The 22271-nt window shown below is 42.7% G+C and overlaps 1 pseudogene; it reads right to left on the bottom strand.

Annotated features, from left to right (window-relative positions):
• Window positions 1-12432: 12432 nt before the first annotated feature.
• On the bottom strand, window positions 12433-22135 carry LOC149157615 (endoglucanase 10 pseudogene; annotated as a pseudogene).
• Window positions 22136-22271: the final 136 nt, after the last annotated feature.

Genomic DNA, 22271 nt, shown 5'->3' with positions numbered 1-22271 from the left:
AGTCAAAACCAATGAAGGCCACCTGCGCTGAGCGAGAAAGGACAAGTGGCACAGTGAGTCATTGCTTTGGAATCTTCCAAAAATGACACTTGGATCAGGTATTTCGCCTTGTGATGAGTCAGAGGCTTTGTTTCTCCAAGTGGAAGCAAGGTTCACCAAGTGGACTCAAGAACTGAAGATCAACTAAAGATTAACTAAAGAGAGAGAGGACACAAGGCAGCTACACATCAGTTGCAAGCTGACTCATCCTTTCTCAATTCATCTATATATTGAGCTCTCTCCTATGAGCTCAGGGGGCTGGAATTTTGTGCAAAGCAAGGAAGTGCTGTTGGTTTACAATTAGAGCTATTGGGTGATTGCTTTTATAGAGGAGAAGAGGAGATTTCTTGCTGCTGGGAAGGTGCTGCTGGATTGGAGCCATTTATGGTTGTAACCTTCTCAGAACCTTTTTCTTCTATCAATAAAGCTTTGATGTTCTCCTATATACTTGTATTGCAATGATGTATTGTTTTTATCTGTATATTTGATTCATTCTAATCCATGCATCAGTTATGAGTACATGTTTCTTGTAGTTTCCCTCTCTTGTTTTTGCAAGATCTTTGTGTAGCTGGGCCGGCAAAGGGAGCAAGGAGCTGGGAACAAGAGGCAAAGATAGAAGACAGGATCGACAAAAGCGAAAGACATCGGTTGGTCAATCTTTTCTTCCTTCTCTGTACTTTCATAAAGGAAAAATATCAAAGCTTTACTTTCAGTTGTTGCTAAGGAACTATCACCCTTAGAGTAGGGATAGGGTCATTCCGAGTCGGATACTTTTTCCCACAACAAACTGGCGACTCCGCTGGGGACCTAGTATCTTGTTGGTTTATTGTGTTTCTTTCTATTCATCTCATAAACCAGGAGAGCACCAAATCGAACTGCAATTGAGTCCTTCAATTGCAAAGTAGAGGGCAGCTGCTCTGGCTCAGTTTCTGAGCAAGTTTATGATTTGAAGAGCTGATCCACAAGGACTCTTGTGCTCTTTGTGATAGCTTTTCATCCTCTTGATCACCCCTTAGCTTGTACTTGACCTATAGCTTTTTATTTCAGCAAAAACAGTGAATTTTTGAGCTTTTTATGACCCGGAAACCCTTGTAAACGCAACTCTTGTGTCTCAGTGCAGGCTGTCCAAAGGCAGTCTGCATTTCAGCGCAGGTACTCCCTTCGGGAACTGCACTGAAAGTCAGTTTGACAGACCAGAGCCTGCGCTAAACCAGTTAGCCAGTGTCTTGCTGAGGTTTCCTACTGAGTCTGGGCCCTGTTTTCACTGTTGTTTTGCTGCTGATTGCTTGTCTTTGTACTTGCTGTAAACCAACTGTCCTTGACATTATTCCACCTCAGTTGTGTGATGAAACTGTGATTGTTCTTTCAGTATTTCTTGATTCATTTACAGTTTCCCATTGTGAAAAGCGAACCAGTATAGCTGTGACCTCTTAGATCCAGAACTGTAAAAGTGTCGTAGTGGTCTTGAGAGTTAGTTTTATTGCTGTTCATAGCTGATTGAGTTTGTTTGTTTTTCATACTATGGTTTGAATTCATACATTTTTAGTGTCGAAACAAGTACCTGTAAGGCGTCTTTTGATTTTAGACAAAACTTGTTTGTTTACGCTTCAAATTGAATTCGAAATTATACAACAGTTTCCTTTTTGTCTTACATCAACATTAAGGAAAAAAAGAAAAGAAATACCTGCATCTTGCATTTGCATTTTTTGATAAGTTTGCGTGATTGATCTAGGAGAAAGTGCATTAGTTTGTGCTTTGTGATCTGTGTGGAAAGATAATGTTTTTCTCTCCCCTCAGTAGTTAGGATTTTCAAAGCTAAAAAGATTGTAAAGCTTGCTTATCATTTTAGCTGCATTTAGGAATTTGTACCAATACATCTCGTGGTTATCCTGAAAGACAAACTACTAAACAAGATCAACTTAAAATATATTGAATGAATCTAAAAACGCTTTGTAACATAACGCTCACAATAGAGGTCTAGGTAGAGACGTGTTCCGGCATCGTTAAACGTAGTGACTGTCGATCTCTACGAAGGTGGGTGATTCCTCCTGAGGGACGATAGCACTAATACGGACTTGTGCTCCCGCGTACCGTCGCGTATATTGGGAGACCCCTATAGGCATTTATCCTTTATCCTTAGGAAGCCGTGTCGGCCGCCCTACTGATCGCGATGCAGTGAACACAGCATTCACGAAGATCGACCACCCGTACCGTAAAACGTATTCTGTGGTTTCGCGAAAGGTTTGGCACACCCTCTGCCTAGATCTCCAGAGCAGTTTCTTTTGGCCTTTTTCAAACTCTATAACTGAAAAAGTCCAACCGAGCATTTGTCACTTCGGGCTCGTTAATACATCGAAGGCGACTAGAGTCATCTTTAGCTTTTTCTCGACTCTTAAAACATGAAAAAGCAAAGTTGTGTCTAAAAGCGTCTAATAAAATTCATTCAATACGGAAACATAATTCCCCTTTTTGTATTTTAGTTGATCGAGTAATCTGCAACCATGGAGGAAAGTCAATTAGAACTCCGTCGTTCGAGGAGACTCACGAGTCAACCGTCTTTGTCTCTGGAATCGAGAGTAGTACGGACGAAGCAAACTCGCTTGACCGGGTCAAAATCTCCCATTAAAGTTAGAACAACAGTTCCAACTACATCTGAGATTCTGGTCACTCCTAATATTTCTGGAATCCCTGCCTCTATTGAAGAAGTTCAACAGCGATAGAGGGACAGTTGTACTGATCCTAGTCTGAGAACAAGTACTTGCATAACTGAACCAGTTCCATCTGAAACCGGTCCACAGAGTCTTGTTGCTCAAACAACTGTCGCTGTCGAAGCAACCCCTTCTTCGGCACCAGAAATCTTTTACGGACCTGACGGTCTTCCTCTTCCTCCTGGTCTGATTGCAATAGAGGAAATCGTAGAGGACCAGCAAGCAAATACTCCAACTCATTTTGGAGTAGGCGCCACTCTTTTTCCTTCTGCATCAAAAGTTTGTCCATCGCCACTGGAAGTTCCTGTAGAATCATTAGGCAGTTTATTGGATAGACTTAAAATGTCTGAGCAACCGTCGACATCTAGGACTGTGCAAAATGACACAGCGACAGCAGAAACTCCTGCTGTCACTCCAACGATGTTTGTCGGCATACCAGCTGTCCCGACTAGCTCTCAACAGCTAGAAGGAGTCCACCCAGGGACTATTATGACAACTTGGTCTGTTCCAGTTTGTTCTTCCGGTATAATACCCGGTAATTCTTATGTTGAAACTAGACAAATTGATCCCTTTGGAAATCAGTTTGGACCATCCAGTCCTCAAAGGCAATCTATACCCTTGAGCTCCGGATTGTTACCGTATGGGGGGCAATATGCCCTTTCACTTCCCCCTCCGGGAGGATACCCATACGGCAGTTTTCAACCGCATTCAGGTTTGACTAAAGTTACGACGAGTGGTTGGGTGCCTATGTTGCCCCAACAACCGAGAGTTGTATATTCCATGCAACAATGTGTACCTATGTCTAGCATCCCGACGACGCCAACAATTGTAACCGTGTCGCAAGTTCAATCGATGCCTATTGTATGTCAACCCCAAGTTGTAATGCAACAGCCCCTTGACCCTGCAACACAACCACAATCGCCAACTGCCGGGACGACACAGATACAAACGGGAACCATAACCCCGCATCTTGGTCCGTCGGTTAGTATCGCACAGCAAAACATGGCTTTGCAGCCATGGATGATGCAATACCAACAACCTCAGTTTCAACAGGTGTACCAGGGATCTGAGCGACAGATCTTTGCAAATAGTGGGCAACCCTATATTCAGAACGGGTTAAATCAACCACTTTACAGTGGCCAAGCCCACCAGCCATATCAGTCCTATCAACATCAGTTGCATTATGCTGGTATGCAAAGGCCTATTGCTCAGGCGATTCCATCGTATCCTGGGTACACCTCGCCAAACCTAAATCAGCAGTTGCCATTCGTGGCGACTCTAGAATTACCAGATTTACATCGATTGACGAATGATCCAATCGCCTATGCCCATTGGTGGCCAGCGATTCCTCACAAACTTCCTTCGGACATTCCTAAATTCAATGGAAATCCTGGCGAAGACCCGTCGAATCATGTGATGACTTTCCATCTGTGGTGTTCGTCGAATACCTTGAATGATGATTCGATAAGGCTTCGCCTTTTCCAGAGGACATTGACTGGTCCGGCGGCTAAATGGTATATTGAATTACCTAGAGCCTCTTTCGACAATTTTAGTTCCCTAGCCACGACTTTCTTAACACACTTTCAGTTACCTATAAGGTGAGAAACTGGAACCGAGATCTTAACCAATTTCAAGCAGACAACGGCCACACATATATCAGATCATATACATGAGTGGCGTCGCCGTCGCAGAATGGTAAAGACTTATGTTCCAGATCAGCTTTTAGCTGAGTGGTTTATAAAGTCGCTTCTTCCTGCTATAACAGAAGATGTGGCCAAGGGAGGCGTCGTAACAGAGGAGCAAGTTATTGCTCGTGCCCAGTATTTAGACTTAGTATATACTCAGTCTGGCACGCTCTATGACAAGATACCTGACGCCCCTAGACCGGAATTTTCAATTCCTCCCCCTCCTGGATCAAATAGTGACTCGCATGCCGGCGATGGTGTGATTGGCATTGCAAATGCAAAGTCAACACGGGATTCATCTAAGAAATCCCGTAAGACTTCGAATCAAAATGCAAATGAAAAACTTCTTGCCTCAGAAGTAAATGCCATGTCGACCGACAATGGCAAACAGCTGAAGCAACCAGGGGGCAAGAAGAAAAAGACAGGAAGAAAAAGGAAACCCCCGGCAGGGTGTCATATATGCGATGAGGATCATTGGACGAAATATTGTCCACATATAGCTGAAGTTAAGAAACTCTTCAAGAGTTCAAAAACCCCAGCAGTATTGACTGATCTGTTTCCTATTCCAAGTCAAAATCTGGTTGCTAATCAAAATGCTTCCGGACCCCAAGTGCTTATGTTGTCTACCTCGAAGCAACAGAATAATGCTTTGACAAGGAATAAAGATTACGGGAATCCAAAGCTGTCGAACAACAAGGTTAACGAACGACCTAGTAGTTCAACAACAACTTTGACCGAAGTTGTGCCACCCATCATTCCTGAGCCAATGATAAAGTCGCCAAAGGGAGTAGTACACAAATCGACATTTAATCCTCGTGCCAAAGAAGCACAGAATTATAATATAGTAAAGGACCTGGCCCAATCGCCGTCCACTATGTCGACACTTGAGGTACCACAAAATTACCCCTCCCAAGAGCAAGCTTTATTATCAGCAATAGGTGGGATTGGCCCAATGGATTCCAATCTTGTGGCCTTTGATCATAAAGGATATGACCCGCAATTACCAGCTCAACTAGCTTTCCTTATTCAAGTGAAAGCCCTCAACAAAACTGTTCATCGAACAATTATTGATGAGGGGGCATCTACATGTCTTATGTCGATGAGTTGCTGGAAAGATTTAGGCTCACCACCCTTGTCGAAATCGTCAACGACGTTAAAAGCATTTGATGGACGATCATACACTCCATACAGGATTTTAAGTAACTTGCAAGTTGAACTGGGGGGCAAAACAGTAGGAATTGATGTTGAAGTAATTGATGGAAACCTCGATTACAACATCCTACTAGGAAGGCCCTGGATCTATGCCATGGCCACGGTTGTGTCGACCTACTTCAGGAAGATTGCATTTCCCTTCCAAGAAGGAATTACAATCGTCGACCAACAAACTTTTCTCCCCAACAGTTCACAAGTTACAGGAAGCATTCCAATGATCCATGGAAGGAATCATTTGCTTCAAAATATCGGAGTAGGTCTCCTAAAAGACCCTGCCTTAATGGGTACTTTCACCTTACCGCCTCCAAGTAATCTGGCGGGAGTGGCCACGGTGGAAACCTACAAAATGAAATCTAATCCAATCTTCTGGTTGGATTCGGAAGATTCCTAGATATTTTGTCGGCACCGAGGACGGTTCTTACCTCGTGTCAACCTCGTTAAAAAATGAAACAAGGAATCATGAGGATAGTTCTTTTACTATGTCAACCTCATTAAAAAATGAAACAAATCCCCTTTTCAAAATTCAAAGGTAAACCTTCATTCCAACCACCGAGTTGAATGCAATGAAGCTTGGGGGGCATGCACCTCGATTTTCATTATTATGCTGGGGGCATGCAAACTTATCATCGAGCAGTTTTAGCACATGGTTCATGCTCGTTAAAAAATAAAACGCAAGATCCGAGCAGTTTTAACGCGGTCTTCATGCTCGTTAAAAAATAAATAAAAGCAGTGAGCAATGTTCCCTCCAGAGTTTAAGCTCATTTTTATCTAAAAAAAGAACCTATCCCGGTAAATAACCTTCTGAGATCGTAAATTCATCAGCCATAAAAGCCTTGGTCGTGTTTGTGCACCGTCACCTCCACCGTCATTTGGCCGATCATTCACTTCCATTTGTGTGTTTACCCATTTTGAGGAACATCTGCGAAGAGTGATTTCACCTAGCCATCCTTGTGACACTGCCGTGATTGGAAAATTCCAATTTGTACCTGGAATCAGTTGCTATCCCTATTTATCACTCGTTCCTCAAAAGACGAGTCATCTTTGAGCTCTTTTCTGACTCGTAAAATATGAAAAGTTTGCCGAGTTCTGGCCTTCCAGCTCGTTAAAGGGACCGGAAGAGCTATCCCTCTTTTAGACTTTAATCTTTTTGGATCTGAGGGATTATTACACAAAAAGATCGAGCGCTTGTCTTGTTCGGCTCGTTAAAAGTATCGAACACCCATCCCTTCTGTATTGTTTTATACTTTTTCGGACTTAAGGGATTAGATGACGAAAAAGGAATTGTGGAGTTAACTTTCTGTACCTTTTCAGACTCTCTAAAAATGAAAAGGACCGAGTTTTCCTTGTCGTTAGACTCGTTAAAATGATTAAATAGCGACAAACTTGTCTTTAGACGAGAACGAGTTTCCCTATCGCTAGGCTCGTTAAAACATAGCGATGGGCTTGCCCGAAGGGCAGGTTATAGAACAAGCATATGTTATCCTCCTCAAGCTTGACAAAAATAAAGAGGTACTGGTCAGAAATGACTGGGGAAAAATTGGGAGAACATCAAAGCTTAATGGTAGCAAGTCACTCTTGAACATGACACTTTTCCTCCGTACCACATCGGGTTGGGTTGTTTCATTCACCGGTCTCATCACCATGGTCTTCGCCAAACCATCCACATTTTGGGGTAATGCTACCGATCCATCGCATCAGTGTCGTTATATGTTCAAGAGAGGTCATTCTGAAAGTGTCAACCGTGTCCCATCCACTGCCATACATTATCCTTCATCCATTCATGATCGCCACCCTGAATCATACGTCACAGTTTGTTTTCACCTCCACTAAAATCATTAGCTCCGTTCCGTGTCATTGATGTGGGATTCATTAAGGCCCTCCTTTGACGGATCGCTTCTTGTCGACTTCAGCTCATTATCCAAGAAGTTGATCTAGGAACAACCCCATCAGTACTTTGAAGCTTGCATGCCTCAATGGCAAGTTTCTCACTTCCGGCGACAGGTATACATCAATGACCTTCGACCAGAAGATTTTGCGTGGCGTTCGACGCCAAGTCCTTTATTCACGCCACGTGAATTGTACTACAGTACCTTGAGGGTCATTATCATTATCGGTGATTCCTCTCGCGCTTGTTAACGGTTTTCATCATTGACCGGTAATCAAGCGATGTCTTTCCATGTTCGACTTCAGCGAAATTCTCACATGGATCGACCTGTACTTAGAGTGAAGATCGAATGAGTTTGAAGACCCCGGATCTAGTTTCATCCATCCGGGCTGCGATATATATTCAGGAAATATAAAAGCATTTGTCATGTACATCATTGCAGCAGATGATCATCCTACTCAAAGGATGATAATTTCAGCAGAGAATTATCAGTCTACCATCAGACAATCGTCTGTTCTATGTACCAAAATGTATTTATAAAACTGAGCATGGGAATGCCCGCCTCAGCTAGATCATGAAAACAGAATGAAAAATAATGTATTGTATTGTATTGTATTACAGGGCACCTCTCAGCACTTGAATGAACTTCGGACCCTCTGGATAAAGCATTTCACCCGATAAACGGCCTCATACTTTAGGGGGCAAATGTTATAGACATTTTTGTGCCTCGCAGCATGGAGCATGAAATGTCAATAATTACAGGGATCCTCAGTCCCTAAACATGTTGTTCTTACCCCTAGAGGAACAAGGTTAGCAAACCACAGCACTTCCTATCAGTTCTCCACCTGAAAACACTCAAAAACAGGCTATTTTTGGATCATGTCAGCTGCGCCACTGAGCATCTGCGCTGAATGTCAACTGCTCCTCCTTGTACCTGCGCTGAAAGTCAAAACCAATGAAGGCCACCTGCGCTGAGCGAGAAAGGACAAGTGGCACAGTGAGTCATTGCTTTGGAATCTTCCAAAAATGACACTTGGATCAGGTATTTCGCCTTGTGATGAGTCAGAGGCTTTGTTTCTCCAAGTGGAAGCAAGGTTCACCAAGTGGACTCAAGAACTGAAGATCAACTAAAGATTAACTGAAGAGAGAGAGGACACAAGGCAGCTACACATCAGTTGCAAGCTGACTCATCCTTTCTCAATTCATCTATATATTGAGCTCTCTCCTATGAGCTCAGGGGGCTGGAATTTTGTGCAAAGCAAGGAAGTGTTGTTGGTTTACAATTAGAGCTATTGGGTGATTGCTTTTATAGAGGAGAAGAGGAGATTTCTTGCTGCTGGGAAGGTGCTGCTGGATTGGAGCCATTTATGGTTGTAACGTTCTCAGAACCTTTTTCTTCTATCAATAAAGCTTTGATGTTCTCCTATATACTTGTATTGCAATGATGTATTGTTTTTATCTGTATATTTGATTCATTCTAATCCATGCATCAGTTATGAGTACATGTTTCTTGTAGTTTCCCTCTCTTGTTTTTGCAGGATCTTTGTGTAGCTGGGCCGGCAAAGGGAGCAAGGAGCTGGGAACAAGAGGCAAAGATAGAAGACAGGATCGACAAAAGTGAAAGACATCGGTTGGTCAATCTTTTCTTCCTTCTCTGTACTTTCATAAAGGAAAAATATCAAAGCTTTACTTTCAGTTGTTGCTAAGGAACTATCACCCTTAGAGTAGGGATAGGGTCATTCCGAGTCGGATACTTTTCCCCACAACAAGCCACAACTACGCACGAGAATATTGCACATGCATTATTCAATCCAAATGGCATTACAGTGTACTAAAAGCGACCTCACTCAGTCACGAAGGTCGTTTTGCTCCTATTCTGTGGCACAATTTTCATTTGGTGGTACCCAGAGAACCCATCAGTGAAGGAATATGCTTCCTGGCCACCTACATTATCCAACACTTCATCAGTGAACGGAGTCGGGAAAGGATCATGTACACAAGCATCATTCAACTTCCTAAGATCCACGCATATCCTTATTTCATCCTTCTGCTTCTTTTCCTGTACCACCATTAGGCTTACCCAGTTAGATTCTTCCACAGGCTCAATGATGCCTACCACAAGCACCTTGTCTAACTCTAAGTAGACCTTCTCCTTATATTTCGGATTGAGACGGTAAGGTCTTTGCTTAACTGGATTCACGTTGGCCATTAATGTGATCTTCATCATACCTAGGTCCCTGATTATCCCCTTCAGATTCGTAAACTTGGTAGGGAATAAATCCTGGAATTCACGGAGCAATTTAGTGACCTTATCCACCATCACGCCGTCCCAGTAGTCTCCAATCTTCACGAATTTGGGTTCTGCCTCCGTACCAATGTTTACTTGTTTTGTTTTCAATGGCGCGGTTATATCAAGGTTCTCAATCTGCGGTCCTTTAATCTCATGGTGACCTTCTGTTTCTGGAATGTTAATATTCTGTGGATCCTCATCCTCTTCTTCAGTACTTACATTGTAACATTATAGCGCGTGACTCAGCTGAGTAGCCCATTCAGGCTGAATCAGGTCTAAAGGATCCTGCGGTATCCTAAATATTTTTGCTTTCACCTCTTGTAGCGCCACATCAATACTGTCAAACCCGTCCTCAAAACTGAATGTTATCATGAATCCTTTGCGCAGGATATCCCATTCACCTGTTCCGTGGCAGAGCTCTATTTCTCTATACCAGTTCATCGGGACAATATCCAGGGTGTGATAGAACAAGTGCACCCATTTAGGTTGGGGCTTTCCTCCATAAGCCTAGGTCCATTTGGCTAAATGCGCGCGCAGATCATCCTGCCCATCATACTTGTCTGTCATTAGCATCTTAGGCTTCCCGAATCATGTTTTAATCATCCTCCTGTTAGCGCTCGAATTTGCCTCAGGCTGAGGAAGGCAAAATCCAAGGCAACATCAAACCACTTAGCCTCGTAGCTAGCCCTACGAGGACAGGAGAGGGCTCTCTCCAGTCTATCTCAGCAAAAAGTTTTCTAAAAGGGGCTGAGATGACTTTAAAAGAAACTGATTTTAGGCTAGTAAATTGATTAAAAAAGGGGTTTTTAATAAAAGGATGGGGTTTTTCTGGGCTGCATGGGGCAAAGAAACAGCTTGAACAGAGAAATGTAATCAAAAACACAGATTTTCTCCTGAGGCAAGGCAGGCAAGAAAGTTTAACATCAAATTGAGATTAAATGGAATGGCAAGACTGCTGAGGAGCTGACCAGGGCATAGAGGATGAATCCTTGTCAAACAGAAGAAAACATTAAATATGAACAAACTTAAAGGCAGAGCATACAAAATATGAATTCTACCTTAACACTTCATTTGTTCAATTGGAAACGATCATGAAATGACATGAACACATAACAAGCTACATATGAAAAAAAAGAGGACACAAATGTTAAATCTCATACCACAGGAATCTCAGAAGCCAGAGCTGGGCATTTTCATTAAAATCCCTGTCAAAGACTGTACAATGAAAGCTCTGTTCTCTCTCCTCTACCAGCGCTCAGAACTCTCTCTCCCCATCAAAATGATTTTTCAATACATTAAATAAAACTCTGCTAGGGGAAAAACAAATCGACCCCAAAACAGGGGCGTTGTTTCACCTAAAGCTACAAAAATAGAAAAGAATCTCTAAAGATAGAAAAGCCTTCCATTATTTCAGCTTCAATGACCCATGAAAACTAATCCTAGAGTGTAGACTAACTAAAGACAGAAATAGGCAATCGAACCTTTGAATGCCACTTTGCAACTGCAGTCAAAAAATAGATCATCGCTTCCTGTTTCTCTGCTATGACAGGTGTCTTTGTTTAAATATAAAACCGATCCTTTAAATAAGTTTCCACCTGAACAATCGCAGCTGCAGTTTACCAACCTCACCACGTGTTTTCAGTTTGAAGAGATTTACCTGTGTCACCATCGTTTGATTACCATGGAAAGGATTTGAAAGTGCCATTGCAAACTCAGTCATGCCATAACGCTCAAGAAGTCGGTGCCCTGTGATCTTTTCCCATTGTTCCATGACAGGAGAAGGAAGTGCTGATGAGCCACACATCATAAGACGCAATTGACGGGTAGCTGATGCAACAGCCTTCTGAGATTCTGTTCCCATCAACTCATAACCTTGAAGCAATCGGGCATAAATTGTTGGTACCCCAGTGAAAATAGTTATTGCATCTTCAGCCTTGCTTCCATCACTATCATATGATCCAATCCATCTCTGCCATACTTCTCTTACACTAAATTTCAGGATGAAATCCACCACTGCACCAGTATAGAGAGGCGCAAGCAAGGCATTGTAAAGGTCATGCACATGATGTAATGGCAGGCAATGCAAAAACCTATCAACGGGTGTATACTCCCATGCTTCCGTTAAGATTTGGACATGTGCAGCTATGCTACGATGTGTGTGCACAAAACCTTTTGGTTTACCTGTCGTACCACTTGTGTACACAATCAATGCCGATTTATCACCTCTTCAGACAGAATGCCTGAAGAATCATGCTTGACATCCCTTGAATGAAACACCTCAGATGCTCTAAAATCCATCGGAAGCTTTGGAACAAAAGGAATGAGACAAAAGCATGCAGAACATCTTTTTGCAATGCCCTTCAAAATTCCTTGATAATCCTCAGTACCCATTACAAAAGAAACATTCTTCAACAGACTCGTCAACACTAGACTTAAGCAAATTGTCTTCTAGTAATGTGTTTGAAAGTTTCCAAGCCGAAGCAAGCAATTGTCCATAACTGTGATTCCCCTCAGCGGTTGCCACTGCCACTCTTCTTTGTGCTTCAATACCCATCTTCATTACTGCTCTGAGCACCTCCATGATATTTTAAAGTAGCTTGTATTTTTCTTGAGTTAAGAGAGAATTTGAGAGCTTGCTGGCAAGTCACTGGGAAAAATTCCCAACGCGTAGCGTGCCCCACCCAACGCGTAGCGCGCCCCTGGTGTGTAGCGCACGAGAAATTTTGTTCTGAGAAAGGCAGCCTGATGCGTAGCACGCCCTGGATGCGTAGCGCGCCCAAGCTGATGTGTAGCACACCCAAAACTCCAATTCAAAGCAGCACTATTGTAAGTGCTTGGTTCATTTTGCATGGGATTGGATCTAATATCAATGAAACTATCATTCTGAAAAGGTCCTCCAACTAACGCCTGTTCTAGACATTTTTGCGCCTAACAGCATGAAGCATGAAATGTCAATAATCTGAGGGATCCAAAGTCCCTAAACATGTTGTTCTTACCCTTAGAGGAACAAGGTCAGCAAACCACAGCACTGAAAATCAGTTCTCCACCTGAATACACTCAAAAACAGGCTATTTCTGGATCATGTCAGCTGCTCCACTGAGCATCTGCGCTGAATGTCAACTGCTCCACTCTGTACCTGCGCTGAATGTCAAAACTAATGAAGGCTACCTGCGCTGGGCGAGATTGGCCAAGTGGCACAGTCATTCTGCAAGGTGTCAATTGCCCAGGAAGCTTCCAAACTGACACTTGGGTCAAGGAATTCACCTTGTGATGAGTCAGAGGGTCTTGATCTCCAAGTGGAAGCAAGAATCTCCAAGTGGACTCAAGAACTGAAGATTAACTAAAGTGGGAGAGGACACTAGTCAGCTTCATGCCAGCCTCAAGCTGACTCATCCTTTCTCCAAATCTCCTATATATAGAGCTCTCTCATGAGGTCTAAGGAGGCTGGAATTTTGTGCAAGTAAGGAAGTGCTGTTGGTTTGTGTATAGAACTATTGGGTGATTGCTTTGAAGGAGGTGAAGAGGAGATTTCTTTCTGCTGGGAGGTGTTGCTGGATTGGGCCTATTATGGTTGTAACACTCTCAGAACTTTACTTCTTCCATTAATAAAGTATTTGAGGTTCTTCTATATGCATGTATCTTTGTGGCGTATTGATGCTCGTATATTTGATTTATTCTAATCCTTGAATCAGTTATGGATGTATGCTTCTTGTAGTTTCCTTTCTTTGTGCTTTTACAGGATCTTTGTGTAGCTGGGCCGGCAAAAGAGTAAGGAACTAGGAGCAAGCAGCAAGGAGTGAAGATTGGATCAATCATTAGCGCAAGATAACGGTTAGTGGATCATCCTTCTCTTCTCTCTCTCATCTCATAAAGAAGTAATCTTGAATAGCTTTGCATTCAGTTGTTGCTGAGGTACTATCACCCTTAGAGTGGGATAGGGTCATTCCGTATTGGATACTTTTCCCAACAACAAATTGGCGACTCCGCTGGGGATCGTATCTTGTTGGTTGTTTGTGTTTTTGCTATTCATTTCATAAACAAAGGGAGTACCGAATCGAACTGTGTTTGAATCCTTCAAATACAAAGTAAAGGGCAGCTACTCTAGCTCAGTTTCTGGGCAAGTTTATGATTTGAAGAGCTGATCCACAAGAACTCTAATAAGCTCTTAGTGATAGCTTTTCATCCTCCTTGTCATCCCTTAGTGTGTCCTTGACTGATAGCTTCTGATTTGAGCAAAAACTGTGAATTTTTTAGCAATCTGTGACCCGGAAACCACCAGAAACAAAAGTTTCGTTCTTCAGTGCAGGCTGTACAAAGGCTGTTTGCATTTCAGCGCAGTTCCCGAAGGGGCTACCTGCGCTGAAGGTCAAACAGGCAGTGTTCCACCTGCGCTGGACCAGTCCTGCCTTGTGCTGCTGGGGTTTCCTGCTGTGTCTTGCCCTGTTTTCACTCTTGTTTTGCTGTTTGTTACCAGTCAGTAGGCCTATCTGAAACCAACTTTCCTTGTCACTATTCTGCCTCAGTTGTATAAAGAAACTGTGTTTGTTCTTTATGTATTTCTTGTACATTTACAGTTTCCCATAATGAAAGTGAACTAGTCTTGCTGTGGCCTCTTAGATCTAGACCTGTGATAAAGTGTCGCTTTGATCTTAAGAGTTAGTTTATTTGCTGTTCATGGCTGATTGAGCTTTTGCTTTCATCATTTGGTTTGAGTTTATATATTTCTAGTGTCGAAACAAGTAAATCTTAAGCTGTCTTTTGATTTTGGACAAGCTTGTTTGCTTTCACTTGAAATTGAATTCAAAATTATACAACAGCTTTCTTTTTGCATTTTGCCAACATTAAGAAAGAGAAAAGAAATACTTGCATTGTGCATGTGCATTATGACAGCTTGCGTGTTGATTTAGGAAAAAGTGCATTAGTGTGTGTTTTATGATCTGTGTGAAAAGGTGTTATCTTTCTTTTCCCTCAGTAGTTAAGGTTTTCAAAGTTGAAAGATTGAAAAGCGTGCTTATCATCTTAGACTGCATTTAGGAGTGTTACTATACATCTCGTGGTGATCCATAAAGGCAAACTGCTAAACAAGATCAACCTTAAAATAAATTGAATTTACATAACAACGCATTGAAACATAACGCAAACATCTAGAGGTCTAAGCTAGAGACGTGTTCCGGCGTCGTTAAACGTGATATCTTAACGTTGAGTGGTTGGGTGATTCCTCCACGGTGAAGCGATAAGTATCAATACGGACTTGTGCTCCCACGTACCGTCGCGTATATATTGGGAGACCCCTATAGGAATAAAGCCTTTATCCAATAGGAAACCGTGTCGGCCACCCTACTGATCGCAATGCAGTGAACACAACATTCACGAAGATCGACCACCCGTACCGTAAAACGTATTCTGTGGTTTTGCGAAAAGTTTGGCACGCCCTCTGCCTAGAACTCCAGAGCAGTTTCTTTTGGCCTTTTTCAAACTCTATAACTGAAAAATTCCATCTGAGCATTTGTCACTTCGGGCTCGTTAAAACATCGAAGGAGACTAGAGTCATCTTTAGCTTTTTCTCGACTCTTAAAAAGTGAAAAAGCAAGTTGTGTCTAAGCGTCGTTATAAAATTTATTTTAAACGGAACATAATCACCTCCTATTCCCGCGTTGATCTTAAGTTGAGAACATGGAACGCCCCAACCAAGGAACTCCACATGATGGAAATCCTAGTCCTTTCTCCCCTTGGGGGGAAGTCAGTGCGCCCCACATGGCCACATTGTCACTTCCAGGACTGACAATTGGCCTGCCTATTTGGCTATTCTCAACTAATGTAGTTCAGACCACCATGGTTCCTGAGCAGTCGAGTCAACAGTTAGATCAGTCTAGAGCTGCCCACCAGCCTTCTACTTCTTATAACTCTTCCTCTAATCCTTCATCTTCACAAGGTAGGGCTGGTAAAAGCCAAGCTCCCACGGAGAAGAAGGAGAAGAAGAAGAAAGAGAAGAAGAAGAAGGAGCCTAAGGCGACTGGGGGCAAGCAAAAGACATCTGACAAAAACCCACACACAACACAGACCGGGCCTAAATCGCCATGTGTCATATGTAGAGGAGACCACTTCCATAGAGATTGTCCCTGTATTCCCCGGATACTAAGGGACTGGTCCCCTCTGTTGCACAATTCGGGAGCATCAACCTCTGATAGCCATGTTGATTGCTTACCGTCAACCAGCGAAAGTGAAGGTTCAAGACGAAGAGGGGGAGCAAGATCCCCCTGCAGACTGTGTGAAGGCGGTCACGCCATCCACCGTTGTCCCTTCTTAGACGAAGCGAAGAGAGTTTTGGAAGATCGTCCGGTTTCACTGGTAATACTTCCTCCTGGATACAAAAAACTCGTGCCGAGTCCTTCGTTGGTTGAAAATGCAGCTGGCCTGCTCAAGTGGTCAGCTGAAGCGTCAGTCATTGAAAATGAACCTACTGAATCCAGACCAGACGAAAGTCTAAAGGTCGATACGGCAGTTGACCCGGTTATTCCTTCAGAGGTTTCATCCTCAAATGACACCATCACTGAAGATTCATCTTCAAATGACACCCTCACTGAAGAGAATAAGGATGACACCATCCGGATTCTTTTCATCAACACAGATTCTGATGAGCATCAGGGAAATGCGCCCATTCCTTTATCGCAGGAAGGAACATCGTCAGGATCGTATCCGGCCGTGTATTCGGTCCCACCACCAAGCAACCTGGTTGTGTGTTTTGATTGGAACCAACTAGGCAGACCCCGGTTACCAGCCAGTATACCATTCAGAATCATAGTCCAAATCTACAGAATGGTAATGGCTGGAACTATCATTGATGAAGGGGCATCTGTGAGTATCCTTTCCTCTATTGCTTGGAAAGCACTGGGTTCCCCAGAGCTTTTACCTGAGATAAGAAATCTCTCGGGTTTTGATAAAGGAACCAGTCGACCATTAAGGATCCTCCCCAATGTACCTGTTACATTGAAAGGGAAGACCGTTCAATTGAACGTGATGGTCGTTCAAGGACCCTTGGATTATAACCTACTCCTTGGACGAGACTATATATATTGCATGGGAGCTATAGTCTCCTCACTCTTTAGAGTTATGTGTTTTCCACACGAAGGAAGAATGGTCAAGCTCGTAGACCAACTTTCATTTCCAGGATCACGCATCGCAAATAGTCAAATACCAACCCTGAATGGTCTATTCACCCAAGAAATGTCTCCACCCCCAGTCCTCCTTCCCGATGAGTGCGAGTGATTCGGAAAGATAGGGCTGGAACCCAGGGGGCATGCATCCTGGTCTGCTTCGGGCAGAGGAAACCTTGGGTATAAGGTAGAATTTCCGCGAAAAAGTATGACTAGTCCATACCCCGTCCGTGGATGGAAGAGGGGTTGTTCTAGAACAGGACTCTTTTGTCAAAGTTATGTGTTTGATGATTTTAGTCATTCACCTTTGTCTAAACAGGTAGGCTACCAAGGAAAGAGATTCTATTGCGGCAACAAATGGTAACCATCTTTGGGTAAAAGGCAAGCCTCACCCATTAAAACTAATGTTTTAGAGGATAAGTAGGGGCAGCCTCCAAAGAAAGGGATTCCTTTGCTGCAACAAGTAGTAACCATCTTTGGATAACCTAATGATAGACATCGCCAAAGAAAGAGTTTCATTTGCGGCAGCAAATAAAACCATTTTTGGGTAACCTGAAAGAGGCAAGCCTCACCCATCAAAACAAATGTTTTGGAGGATAAGTAGGGGTAGCCTTGAAATTGTACCTTATACCTGGGGGCATGCAAACCTTTTGGAGTGTAAGCAAAGAGCGGTCATTGATCGTTTCCTAACTTACATAAAGAAAAGATGTGGGGCAAAGGTCATAATTTGCCAAATGAGGAGCATAGCTTCGTGAGATAAAGCTCCATAAAAAATAGCTATCTCACAAGAGACATTTCTTATCTTATGACTGGTATATCGAGCAGTTTTACGGCGGAATTTATGCTCGTTAAAAAATAGAAAAGCGAGATCCGAGCAGTTTTAGCGTCATAGTTCATGCTCGTTAAAAAATAAACATAAGCTTTTGAGCAAGAGTTTCCTCCAGAGTTCAAGCTCATTAAAAAATGAACCTATTCCGGTAAATAACCATTGTGATCGTAAATTTATTAGCCATAAAACCCTTGGTCGTGTTTGCACCCGCCACCTCCATTTCATTTGGCCAATCGTTCACCTCCATATGATTGTTTACCCATTTTGAGGAACAACTGCGAAGAGTGATTTCACTTAGCCATCCTTGAGACACTGCCGTGATTGGAAAATTCCAACCTATACCTAGAATCTGCTGATATCCCTGTTTATCACTCGTTCCTCAAAAGACGAGTCTTCTTTGAGCTCTTTTCATTTGACTCGTAAAATATGAAAAGTTTGCCGAGTTTTGGCCTTCCAGCTCGTTAAAGTGACCGGAAGAGCTATCCCTCCTCTAGATTTTAATCTTTTTGGACCTGAGGGATTATTACACAAAAAGGTCGAGCGCTTGTTTTATTCGGATCGTTAAAATTATCGAAAAATCATCCCTTCTGTATTGTTTTATACTTTTTCGGACTTAAGGGATTAGATGACGAAAAAGGAATTTTGGAGTTAACCTTCTGTACCTTTTCAGACTCTCTAAAAATGAAAAGGACCGAGTTTTCCTTGTCATTAGACTCATTAAAATGATTAAATAGCGACAAACTTGTCTTTAGACGAGAACGAGTTTCCCTATCACTAAGCTCGTTAAAATATAGCGATGGGCTTGCCCGAAGGGCAGGTTATAGAACAAGCATATGTTATCCTCCTCAAGCTTGACAAAAATAAAGAGGTACTGGTCAGAAATGACTGGGGAAAAATTGGGAGAACCTCAAAGCTTTAATGGTAGCAAGTCGCTCTTGAACATGACACTTTGTCCTCCGTATCACATCGGGTTGGGTTGTTTCATTCACCGGTCTCATCACCATGGTCCTCGCCAAACCATCCACATTTGGGGTAATGCTACCGATCCATCACATCAGTGTCATTATATGTTCAAGAGATGTGTTCAGAAAGAGTCAACCGTGTCCCATCCACTGCCATACATTATCCTTCATCCACCCATGATCGCCACCCTGAATCATATTTCACAGATTGTTTTCACCTCCACTAAAATCATTAGCTCCGTTCCATGTCACTGATGTGGGATTCATTAAGGCCCTCCTTTGACAGATCACTTCTTGTCGACTTCAGCTCATTATCCAAGAAGTCGATCTAGGAACAAACCCCCAGTACTTTGAAGCTTGCATGCCTCAATGGCAAGTTTCTCACTTCCGGCGACAGGTATACATCAATGACCTTCGACCAGAAGATTTTGCGTGGTGTTCGATGCCAAGTCCTTTATTCACATCACGTGAATTGTACTGCAGTACCTTGAGGGTCATTGTCATTATTGGTGATTCCTCTCGCGCTTGTTAACGGTTTACATTATTGACCGGTAATCAAGCGATGTCTTTCCATGTTCGACTTCAGCGTAATTCTCACATGGATCGACTTGTACTTAGAGTGAATATCGAACGAGATTGAAGACCCCGGATCTAGTTTCATCCATCCGGGCTGCGATATATATTCAGGATATAAAGACGTTTGTTATGTACATCATTGCAACAGATGATCATCCTACTCAAAGGATGATAATTTCAGCAGAGAATTATCAGTCTACCATCAGACGATCGTCTGTTCTATGTACCAAAATGAATTTATAAAGCTGAGCATGGGAATGCCCGCCTCAGCTAGATCATGAAAGTAGAATGAAAAATAATGTATTGTATTGTATTTTATTACAGGGCACCTCTCAGCGATTGAATGAACTTCGGATCCTCCTGATAAAGCATTTCACCCGATAAACGACCTCATACTTTAGGGGGCAACTGTTATAGACATTTTTGTGCCTAACAGCATGAAGCATGAAATGTCAATAATCTGAGGGATCCAAAGTCCCTAAACATGTTGTTCTTACCCTTAGAGGAACAAGGTCAGCAAACCACAGCACTGAAAATCAGTTCTCCACCTGAATACACTCAAAAACAGGCTATTTCTGGATCATGTCAGCTGCTCCACTGAGCATCTGCGCTGAATGTCAACTGCTCCACTCTGTACCTGCGCTGAATGTCAAAACTAATGAAGGCTACCTGCGCTGGGCGAGATTGGCCAAGTGGCACAGTCATTCTGCAAGGTGTCAATTGCCCAGGAAGCTTCCAAACTGACACTTGGGTCAAGGAATTCGCCTTGTGATGAGTCAGAGGGTCTTGATCTCCAAGTGGAAGCAAGAATCTCCAAGTGGACTCAAGAACTGAAGATTAACTAAAGTTGGAGAGGACACTAGTCAGCTTCATGCCAGCCTCAAGCTGACTCATCCTTTCTCCAAATCTCCTATATATAGAGCTCTCTCATGAGGTCTAAGGAGGCTGGAATTTTGTGCAAGTAAGGAAGTGCTGTTGGTTTGTGTATAGAACTATTGGGTGATTGCTTTGAAGGAGGTGAAGAGGAGATTTCTTTCTGCTGGGAGGTGTTGCTGGATTGGGCCTATTATGGTTGTAACACTCTCAGAACTTTACTTCTTCCATTAATAAAGTATTTGAGGTTCTTCTATATGCATGTATCTTTGTGGCGTATTGATGCTCGTATATTTGATTTATTCTAATCCTTGAATCAGTTATGGATGTATGCTTCTTGTAGTTTCCTTTCTTTGTGCTTTTACAGGATCTTTGTGTAGTTGGGCCGGCGAAAGAGCAAGGAACTAGGAGCAAGCAGCAAGGAGTGAAGATTGGATCAATCATTAGCGCAAGATAACGGTTAGTGGATCATCCTTCTCTTCTCTCTCTCATCTCATAAAGAAGTAATCTTGAATAGCTTTGCATTCAGTTGTTGCTGAGGTACTATCACCCTTAGAGTGGGATAGGGTCATTCCGTATTGGATACTTTTCCCAACAACAACGCCCCTGTTGCCACATTCGGATTCGGAGATTTAGAATTGAACCATACATATCCACTATTACAATCATACACCTTGGACGTATCAGCACCTCTATGGTGGACCTGTTTTAGGTAATTATCCCCAAAGCATACCAAATAACTCATCCTCATTGGATTCTCACCCAAAATATAATCCACCTGAGAAAATGCAAACTTGCACAAATCCTGTGGAGTGAAGTCTTTTTTGTCTCCACATTTCATGTTTTCAACTCTTGACGTTAACAAGTAGTCAGTGCAAGTAAGGCAGAATTTACGGAATGTTGGATGGCATTCCATTGTGTTATCCATATGAGTCCACCCTTTGTTCTATTGGGAGCCGAAGTTGGTGAATGAGGAAGAAGAACAAAGATGGTTTCTTCTGCTGTCATTTTGTATTGTTCAAGATCAGAACGAACTGCAGAAGTCATAGTCTTTGTCCCGAAATTGAACTCTCGAAAGAAGAACCTGCACGCCAGCATGTTTGTTGTCCCGGCTAAACCAAGTCGGAGCATTGGGAAAAATCTTCGCCATTCCCTACTGAAACGTAGTTCAAGTATGATTCATTGTGGGTTGCATGATAAAGCCAGGCTACTACCCACAGAAGCTCATCTTTATATCCAGTAGAATTGTAGAAAGCTTGAACTGAAGGTATGCTATTGCTATAGGAGCCTCGGTAAGAGTCAGCAAACTGAAACAATTCTTGTGCATGACGAATCAATATATCTGAGTATGCAGAATCTGTATTGCGGAACACTAATGAAGCAGATGCCATTGTTGCAGTTGTCTCTGCTGCTACATCCGATCCAGAACTTGAAGCGTCTACCCTGAGAGTTGGCCTTTTCTCATTCATATTTTCAGGCCTTTCTAAACACTTATGATCAATGCTTACATTTCCCACCTGAACATACAATACATTGCTTGAAGGATGTGTGTTGATCAAATAATCTGTGATCCATCTGATGAAAGACTAGGCTGCCCCTAGTTGATGAGCAGCATCCATCTAAGACAAAAGAGTTGCAGTAAAAGCCATGGGTAACCCAAATTCGATGTGATCCCTTGCATCATACGTTCCTTAAGAAAGGTCTGCACCCACATCATTACCATCTGACAGAGCAGAGTTCCCTCTCCATGGTATGGGATTATCATTAGGAAGCTTCCCAGCCTTCTGAATAGGAAAGAAGGTCAATGCGACCTTCAAGGCTTGGGCATATTTCTGAGAAATGGCTCCGGGAGGACCTGGAACTGGCGAGCCCTGATGGTGAGAATGCTTCCTGGAATGTAGTATTGTTAACACTGCTGCCATTGAAGAATTGTAGAGCTTTGGAACATTTTGACAAATTACATATTCTAAAAAACACATTTAATGATTTCTTCTTCAAAACAGGGTTTTGAAGAAGAATCAATCTCACACTGACATACAAGACGGAGTCTAACATCGG

Source organism: Pinus tabuliformis, chromosome 5_2, assembly GCF_031772625.1.
Source record: "Pinus tabuliformis cultivar Carrire ecotype Pingquan chromosome 5_2, CPIR1, whole genome shotgun sequence".
NCBI lineage: Eukaryota > Viridiplantae > Streptophyta > Pinopsida > Pinales > Pinaceae > Pinus > Pinus tabuliformis.
Note: the sequence above shows the minus strand (reverse complement) of the source record. Positions and strands in the feature narration are given on the sequence as shown.